Here is a 10735-nt window from a genome sequence, read left to right as displayed (position 1 = left end):
GAGCCAAGCACTGAGTTTATTGATATTTTTTTTGGTTAGCTCTCCTGCAACTGATCTTTTTTAGAGAAGAGGAAAAAGATCACCTAGATAATAATGATAATAAATAACTTTTTATTGCTTTTTGAGTCAAAATCTCCTCAAATAAGAATAAAAGAAAATATCTTGTCCACAGTCCTGCTCACATGCTAATTTTTCTCAGAAAGATTATTTTTCTTCTGTGGAAAAATGCTTTAACTTAAAAACTAAATCCTTTTTCGTCCTGAGTTTTCGACGGAACTTTCAAAGGTTTTGGGACTGAACAGATTACTGTTCCGAGATTTTTTTAGCAATTATTTTATATCATACCATCCGCCTTGGCAAACTACCAGTTCCATTTGAAGAAACGTGATCCCAGGTCATTATCCTACCACTGCCATGTTTTACTGCAGTGATCTTTTTGTGATTTGTAGTGTTGTTTCTGTGCACTCCTTTGTTCAGCACATAAGGGATATGACAGAATGTTGTTACATATAGAAAATGACCAGTAATACAGAAATTACTGGAACTTCTTCATCACAACTTTTTTGATTCTTATTTCCAGTTCAAACAGATATCAGTCAGACAAAAAATTATTTTTTTTATAATTCATTTTTATTTAGGATTAGCCAACGTTTCTTCTACATCTCAAAATATGATATTGTCTGTCTTTATTTGTACAACTTTCAAATAAGAACCACTAGAGGGAGCTGTAATACCCCTTGTGAAACCACCAATCAGTGTGCCACATTTTACTCTGTGTGGTCTATGTATGTGTTGGTACCTTATTTGTGTAAATCAGATGATGTCAAATGGTGTGGGATGTCACCTGCTGCATGATGAGGTTAAATTGGTGAGCATAGCAGTGGACATGGTGTGCATTAGCATAGACATCCTTGATCATTTTCTGTACATCACCTGTAACACCTCTCATGACACTTGCACCATCGTAAGCTTGGGAAATGAGCTTGCTTCTCTGGTCATCAGGGAGAATGGAACCGAGCCTATCCAGAAGTGTTGTGGCGATGTCTTTCAAACCGCTGTCTGTGCCTATTGGCCAACGCTCTGACCAATGAGCGCAACTGACTGTAACGTAGGAAGAGCGACAGAAAGATGGTGGGGGAGTGTGAACAAACAGCGTGTCGGTGAAATGGTGAATACGTCCTTCTTAAAAACAAATGAACGTAGAGCCTCTTCCTGCTCATGTTTCAATGAAAACCCCAAATCTAATCCTTCTAAAACTGATTCCAAAGTTGAGTCAAATGAGAGCTGTTCAATAGTTGTTGCCATCTCCCTTGTGCTTTCTCCAGCGTTGCACAGCTTTGTCGTCCCGCCCTCAAAACCCCGCCCGTTTTGCATATAAAAATTCAAAATGCATCTCTGTTGTGATTGGAGCATTGATCGAGGCTAGACCACTGGCAGGCAAAAATGATTTTGGCCGATGGCGGGTGGGGCTAGTTTACTAGGCTAGCTACCTAATATATTTATTAGACTTTACAAATCACAAACCAATATCTCGAAAAAAAACTGTGTTGTTGTTTTGTTTTTTTTTTCATTCCCCTAGCTGTGGTTGCCGTTGGTAACCATTAAATAACTATTGACAGCTGGCTTATTTAAATTCAGGATGCCATTCATGTGGTGCTTTGCATGAACTATTTCTGGTTCAATGTGGGCGTGAAGTGGGTGAGTTGGAGCTTTGGATACAAACTTTAAGGCACAGCTTTGATCTATAAATGTCACATGGTTGGTTTTGTACGTGCACATCGTTTTCTAGGTTAGGATTTTCTTGACACGTTCTATTTTTAGGTGTTTGCAGTACTCTTTTGGTAGGGTAAATATTCCATCCAATGTCTATTTAAGCCATGTTTTCTGATCCGCCCTGACTGGTTGGTGCATTAAAAACATCACAGCTAGCCATCCCAAAACAGTCAAACTACAAAGGCTTTATTGAAATATAAATGCATACTTTTCTTCCAGTTATTATCTTCAAAGCATTACATTTTACTTCTTGTTTTTCCATTTTAACATTGCTGCTGTAATAATTAGGATTCCTGAGGCGTCTTAACTGTTGCTCTATTGTTGTTTTCATATGGTGGTCAGATTATGTGGTTGACTTGGTGATCATGGGGAGCTGTAGCCAAAGATAATCATCTTTTGACAAATTTGAGCAGAAGTCATTTTTTGGTGCAGATACAATGATAAGACGGAATGAATACTGGTAAAATTTCACTTTTCTTAAAATCTTGCTCTATGATTTACATGATGTGGTATTTCCATTACTCTGCTCTAAAAAAATATTTGGTGCAGATATGGACTGAGCTTACTTTTGGAAAATTATACTTTATCTCTTAGACAGTGAGTAGTGTTTAACTAAAGTAAAACAGCTGACCACAAGTATAACTAAATACATATAATAGGACCTAAAATCAAAAACTGCCAGTTATGGAAATTATCTTAGTCTTTAATTACAATAGAATAACTTAGAGATATTTTAAATGAGCAGAACAGGATATAAAACTGTTGTTGCTCACAGAACAATCTAGCAAGAGCCTTTCAAAAATAGGTTCTGAAATATTGAGGACAGGGTGGAGAATGACAATAGAAACACTTAATTTTGCTGATTGGAAATGTGAAAGTAAGACTAAATATAATGCATACAGAGCTAAATTTAAAATCTATGAATTACACAGGAAAAAGGGGCCTAATACATAAAATAAAGTATAATCCCAAAATGTGCAGATGATAGAACACAATAACTAAGTATGAAACTAATCACAAAGAAATTAAATATTATTGAAAGTCTATATATAGAAAAAGTGAAAAAAGCAAGGTTTTACTGGCAATTATACACAACCCAGAATGATCAGAACACACACAGAAAAGGAAAATCAAAACACAATCACCTGTGGATCATGAAAAAAATATTCTGCAAATTCTTACAATTTATACTATTATATGTATCTAATAGTCTAGACCACCAACACAACATTAAAGGTGCTCAAACTTGCAGATGAAGAAATATTGTGCTCACATCATTTAGATATTTTTCACCTCATTACAATAGGTGATTTGCATGGCAGCAAACTATATATCGGTTATTAGCATTACTATACAACTAATAATAAAAAGTAGGTTTCAACCTAAAAAAAAAAGCAATCAGGTTTCTTATTTCTTAGTTTATAATTCTTTCTTCTCCTTTTTGAAGGCTTTCCCATCAGGCTGCTCTCTCCACCTTAGGGTAACTCCACTCACTCCGTTCTTCTGCAGTTTGTCTTGGAGCTGTAGGATAATTTGAACACATAAAACATAGATGCTTTAATCTGAGATTAGATTTAAGTATTCATTGAGCACTAAAACAGCCTTAATTCTAAACTTGCCCTTTTTAGGATGTGTCCTCTTAGAACAGGGTCATTCAGATCCACAGAGTCCTTTGCATGAAGTCTGAGCCTCACTACCTGTTTTACAACTAATTAAAAATAAGAGATTTTTCATTATAGAAAGTGCCAACAAAAACTGTACATGTTGCTTTATTGACTTAATTAGTAGTTGTTTTTCTTCCCTTTTTTTCCCCCACTTTCACTTGCCAATTCAATTTCCCTAAGAGGCAGATTAGGCTTCCAGGACTTAGCAGACCAAGACTCCTGTCTTCAACTGCCACCCAGATAATAAATATGGCTGATCACAGGCGTAAGGACTGGTGTGGACTAGTGTTAATTTCGTTAACGAAACCTAAACGAAAATATTTTCGTCAACGTACATTTTTCACCGAACGAAAACTAGACGAGACGAGACGAAAATCCCCACTAATAAACAATAACTGGGAGTAAATCAGAAATAATTTTCGTGGACTAATAAAGACGAGACGAAAATGCAGTTCGGTAAATCAAGACTGGGCTAAAATCTATGGACATTTTAGTTCATGAACAAAGACGAGACGAAAATTACTTATTATTTTATGGTTTTTTTCAAACCCTGTCTCCTCCTCCGCTTCCTCCTCGTCAGCTCTTCCGCCACACACCCACTTTCAAACCTGGAGCGGGCGGACACAGAGTAGCCGACACAACTAATACACGGCGAGGCGGCGACAGGTTAAAAGTAAAACATGCTTTGCCCGGGGCTCGGGAGAAAGAGGAGATGTGATACATGGACACATTTTCGCTTCATTGAAGTTGAGAACAAAACTAAATGCTTGATTTTAGTCGAAAGGAAGGAATGTGGCCACATGATAGCTGGAAAAAACACAACAAACCTGAAGAGAAACGTTGCAGTTCAACACAAAGACATTACGGTAAGTTAACAGAAAGATTGATGGTGGTTGTTTATAATGTAACATTAAATCAATGGCTATAATGTCCCAATGATAAACTAACTAATGTTGGCTAACTTTCATAGCATTTAGTATCCAGGCTAGCTACGTTACGTTAGCTTCTTTGCACGTAGCGACCGTAGCCACTTGTTGATAGAGTTGTATGTGAAGTTAAATTTATGCTAACTTAGATATGGTATACTGGCCGGGTAACCATAGTTTCAGTTAAATTGCAAGTTTGATTAAAGCAGACAGACGTTTTAGGTAATCTAGGAGCTGCAAGTGAACTATAGTTAACACAAAACACCTCGGCAGCTATCCATGTATGCTAAATGCTAAAACGAACTGAAACTATTTATCAGGATAAGAACAAATAAAAATAATATGCCACACGTAATTCAGAACAGCTTTAACCTAGATTTTCATATACAAAATAGCCATTGCTAGGTGAACCACTGCAGGGATGCAAACTCCCAATGTCTTTATTTGGTGACATAAAATGCTGCGCTGTTTATCTGCACATTACTATTACAAGACATTTGATTTGAATTGGCATCAATATTAATACAACCAAAATGCATGCACACATAAAAATGTCTGCAATTTATTCCTGCATAAAATGATAGTTATGGTAGGTTGTTTGTATGAGTTTGAAATGGATTGTCAAATGTAGTTTTTACAGAGACTTAGTTTTTGTTAATGAAAAAAAACAGACCTATATGCTACTTATACACTTGGAATTCTTGTTATGCTGTTTATCTATCCTGACATTGTATTAATTTCTGTTCCAGATTGAAGATACACCACCACCAACAACCACCCAGAAACAATGACAGGCCAGCTATACAAGCTTCCTTAATTGCCGACACCAAATACAAAGCTGACTCTCAGGACTAGCAAGCTATGCCTTGTTTCACCTTAAATACTGTACCTTTATATACCATGTGAACTAGCTGGCTGGAAAGCACTTTTGTTGTATCAGTTGGAGTTTTTTTTTTACATTAACCTCAAATCTATTTATTTTATTATTCTATGTGAACTAGCTTTAGCTAGCTTGTGTAAAGTTCATAAGACACTTTATATTTTTCTCTTGTCAGGTGTATTTTATTTGTTTTAATGCAAGCATTTGTGTTTGTGTCTTTGAACCTTAACAATGTTCAAAATAAATATGCAAATATTGTCAGAACATCTTCCATGTCTGCATGTGTTCCTTAAAATTGTGTTGTTGTTTTTTTTATCAAAAAGATGAGAAAATGTTGAAATGTGAAATATTTTTAGGAAATTTTAAATATTATCTGCTGACAAAAAAGTAAAAGGTTAAAATTATGTGCTGACGAAAACTAGACTAAAATGTTGACAGTTTAGGGTGACTAAAACTAAACAAATAAAATTATGTTTTCTTAGACCAAAATAAAGACTAAAATGCTTGACTTATAGTCGACTAAAACTATACTAAATAAAAATGGGATGATGTCGACTAAATGTGATCAAAACTAACAAGCGATGCTGAAACTGGACTAAAACTGAAACAAAATTTTAAAAACGGCTGGTAAAATTAACACTAGTGTGGACATTGGCTGCTCTTTTTGCATGGAGTTTGCATGTTTTCCCTGAGCCCGTGTCGGTTCTCTCCAGGTACTCCGGCTTCCTCACACAATCCAAAAACACGACTGCGCTCCAGACCGTCTGAGCAAAGAAAAGCCTACAGCCTCAGGTGTTCCTCCCATCTTGCTCTGCTCTGACTTCTTCAGAGTTCGGGGAGAGCATGTGAACATTATTAAATTCAAAGGAGAAAAACATGTGGAAATGCCCAAAACATGTGGAAATGCCCAAATATTTTCTTTTTTTTGTTGATTTGTGTAACAGGGGTAACTATGATCATGTTTTGTATGAACTATGTTTGTTTTCTACTTCCAAACTTAGCATCTCTTATCCGTGCCTGCAATAAGCGTCTTGGTATGAAATAAATAATTTAAAGGAGATGAGAAATCTGCTTACTGGTATGAGGAAGTACCAATAGTCTGCATCCAATCATTTAATCCAACGTTTTTGGATTAAATGATCTCAGTTTTTGGGAATATATGAGTTATGCTCTAATTTGCAGTTACCGATCTGTCGTTACCATATTTTAATTTGACAAACCAGATTTTCTTGCCGTTCTTTTTCTTGTTTGGTGCGATTGCAATCACGGATATGGACCTGGCCGGACCGGAGCTAATAAAAGCTCAGCTCCGTATTTTGACAGCAATGGACGGAGAAGATGTATGTGGACTGTCACGTACGAAGGAGCAGGGGTGGATGTGGAACAGCTCTCATTGATTAACATGAAAGACAAGTGCTCTGAACGACGTACGTGAGCGGAGCACTGACGGAGTATGTGGAATGTGGGGGTGAGGGCTCCTTGGAGGGGGATCAGAATAGAATCAGAAGACGAGACAAACATGAAACCTCTCAACCCACTGGTCGCCAGGAACCAGGACATGGACAACGGAATAAACCAAACAGACAAAACGGAAAACATAAAATGATCTGGCCCTGATTGCTTGGGCTGAATCAAATATAAAGCAACAGGTGGATGAGATGAGTGATAATTAGAAAACTGGGCAGAGTTAGGCAGGTAAGTGAAATGAACAATTAAAGTGAGCTAGCGGGCAGATCATGACAGAGATGGATGGACGGACAAACATAATTGAAATCAATAGCGTAACAACTGGTAAGAAGAGTATGCAGTTGCTTAGGGGCCCTCAACCTCTTAGGGGCCCCGTCACTGACACCTGGTAGGCACCCTACGCAATTGTGGATTAGGACATCTGTTTGCAAACGTAATGGTGCAAAAAAATGGTTTTAAACCAATCTAATACTAGATCAACTGACCGATACCTTATTTATACCCCAAAACATGGCAGACATGATGGTGAGCCGTTTAAACACAACACCAATAGCAAAGCAAACATGTTGTACTTCATATGGGGCCCACCCAGATAATGTTGCTTACCGGCCTATTGTTGTGTTGTTACTCCATTGATTAAAATTGTGGACATACAAGGGATGCATTATATATCGATGTTGGCATTGGTATGGACTGTTATTAGTCATTTTTTATACACGTTTTTGAGCCCTTAACAAATAATGCAATGAAAGGTATCTGTATAACTATTTATAAATATCAGTGTATTTTAGTGCTCTTGCATTCTCAATAGAAAAGGATTTAATTTATAAATGTTTTGGCTCATTTTTCTACAAAAACCTATCAAAGCATCTGGGTCAATTAGCAGAAGGTCCATCGGCCACCACCCTTAGTGTCCCCACCAATTTTAAAGTCACAGCAGACATGGGCAATGTGGAGTCAACAAGTCATCTCCATGTCATGTATTTGTTCTACCCAACCACTGAAGCAGGTGAGTCCAATTTTCACCGTGAATTAACCTGTGCAGATTGGACTCACCTGGTTCATTGGCTGGGTAGATTAAATACATGACATGGAGATGACTTGTTGACTCCACATTGCCCATGTCTGAGTCACAGCCTTGTGGCTGATCTTGACATTCCTCTCTGTAGGTGGTGGGCCAACATGGAAGACCTCTACAGTTTCTTTGGATTGAGGCCAGCAACATAGAGATATACTACAATGTTTTACATCATGAAATCAGAAAATCACTTGGGAAGGGTAGACCTCCACCAAGTAACACATTTTGCCCCATATTTTTAATCACATTAAGAGTTAAAACTCACACATGATCTCTGTCATGACCAAATTACTGACAAAATTGCTGAATCAATTCATGACTTAAGTTTATAAATGAGACTCATCATGTGCCTTAAGCCTCTAGTGTTTTTCTGCTCTCATCTTTTTCATTCAATCTGCTTTCTTGTTTGATCAGCTTGATCAGATTGGAATTTGAAGGGAGACATGGCTCACATTTCCTCTGTTTTTGCCTTCAGTATAATATTTCTAGACTTAATAGAGTCTGATGCTGAAGCTGTCAACAGTCACTCCTGCCACTGTGGTTTAGTGTGGAACTGCCTATTCCACCAAATAATGTTAAAGAGTCCTTTAAAAATGTCCTGTCTGGATTATGATGTGGATTATCACCAAAATTTAATTTAGTCTTCCTTGGACTAAGGTTATCGTGTACACAGACAGACTGGCCTAGTAACATAACCCCCCCCTGGCAGAGGTAAGAACATTATAGTCTTAACCTAGTTAATGTATATTGGAGAATTATAATGAATTTCCAAATTCTAGCTGGAAACCTTCCTTTTTGTCAGTATGGTAAGAATAAGAAGAACACAAAGTGGAAAAAGAAGGGAGTTGAACATAATTGATGAGAGACTTAACTGTAGAGGCAATTCAATATAAGGTTTTGCGTCTTAAAAAGTATACATGAAACGTTTTACATAGCTTTTACACAGATACTAATATCAGGACAAAAAGTATATGGATTAAGAAATGCGTTTCTAACAAATGCAGCTTCGTATTTCCTCCTTTTGATTTTAAACAAACTCACCAGGAAAGCCATAACAGACAAATGGTAATCTTGTTTCACAGGGCAAACCCTTCCATGTTCCTGTTGTCTTAGTAGATGTAGCTCCACATATGACTGTCTTTGAGCCAATCTGAATATTGATGGAATCCATGTTTGTGAAGAGGACGCTTTTCCTATCAGACCAGTGAAGATCTGGATCTCTATATAGACCAATCCATGTTAATTGATTTATCAGACTCTGGACCTGCTGGTTCTCTGCGTCATTTTTTATGGTGGCCAAGTCTGAAAAGTTTTCTCTGCAGTACATCTGAGCATCAGACCAGGTCATTGCTGTATTCACATAAGCAAAGTCAGGATCTAAGTTTGAACCTGTTAATGACAACAATGTAGGATGAAGTGCAGTAAAAAACTTTATGCTTCATAATAATGCTTAAAATAATTGTGTGTCTGCATTCATAGTTACCGTTGTAGCACATAAAGGGGTGCTTCCTTGTGCAGATATAATCAGCCCATCCCCCGTTATTTGATCCTACGCAATACTCATCACGGTTAGTAATAAATGGCTGATTCGATGTCCAGTCTCTGTAGTCAGCTCCACTCCCAGTGTAACCATCAGACCATTTCCAGTTGATTTCACTGAACAGACCAATCCAGATGTCAGAGCTGTATCCAGCAGATGTAAGAGTGTTGATAAGTTGGTTCTGTTGCTCAGAGTTTAAGATAGTGGCCAGGTCTGTGTGCTTCTGTCTGCAGTAGGTCTGAGCTTCAGTCCAGTTCAATGATTGATTAACAAAATAGTACTGAGGGAGGATGCAGGTGGAGAGGACCACGCAGTCTGGAAGATAGATTTAAAAATCGTATTTTTCATCATTCTTTGTCGCTTTGGTACAAAGGTTTCAATACCCGCATAAACGTGATATCACTTACCTAGAAAAAACAAGAGTCCAAACAAGATCTTCTCCATCATGATGCTGCTCTGAGCACTGTGGTAGAAAGTGCTGATGTTATAACCAGTCTCGGAAAATGCTTTCGGTTTTATACATGTGTAATTTTATTCTCTTGTACATGCAAACCTGGTTGCCATGGATGCCTGTAGGAAAATTATAAATATGGAACTTTGAATAGCTTTGCAAATCTATAGGCTACATAGGCAAATATTGTAAGATTATCTTCTATGAGTAATCTCAATTTTTTACTTTTTTCCTATAGCCTGACAATCTTTTAGGACTTGGTTCCAAAAGAAGAAAACAATTCTGAACATACTCCACAGTAAGTACTACACAGAAATCACAAGCAGCAAATTTTTCTTTGGACATTCCACTAAGGCTTATTTTATTTTATTTTGAAGAGTTTTTATTGCTTAAACAGCAGATTTCACATAATGACGTGCAGACTTTAATTGTGCAAAGTGCCAGCAAGAGTCACAAGTGAAACATACCTCTTTAAGAGACAGATGATGTTGTAAAAAGTAAAAGAAAAACACCTAAAATGTATATAAAACACAATTTTGTTAGATTTACAATTAGACAAACTTTGTCATTTTGTATACACCAAGTGTATAAAAAAGAAATTACATTGCTTACTGCTTACAACAGTGAAATTTTATATTACCATTCTAAAGTGCAGCAGTGAACAGAATGTAAACAGGAAAAGGAAAACCAGTTAAAAAAAATTATGGTTTAAAACTGCATTAATACAGAAAGAATCAGTGTAGTGCAAAAAAAATATGGTGCAAAATGCAGTATAACATTGTGTTGTTTCTTATTTAAAATTATTATAAAAGTTTCAGCCACTCATGTTGCAAAATAATCTTTTTTTGTTTTTTTCTTTTTTTTTTACAGTGTCCTGTCTGGCAATGTGGCATAAGAATAATTGTCTTGATGCCAAAAAGAGCCCAACAGATTTTACTTTCACAAGTGTAGCAGTA

Source organism: Cyprinodon variegatus, unplaced genomic scaffold (assembly GCF_000732505.1).
Source record: "Cyprinodon variegatus isolate N-32 unplaced genomic scaffold, C_variegatus-1.0 Scaffold1255, whole genome shotgun sequence".
NCBI lineage: Eukaryota > Metazoa > Chordata > Actinopteri > Cyprinodontiformes > Cyprinodontidae > Cyprinodon > Cyprinodon variegatus.
This window is presented reverse-complemented; position numbering follows the sequence as displayed.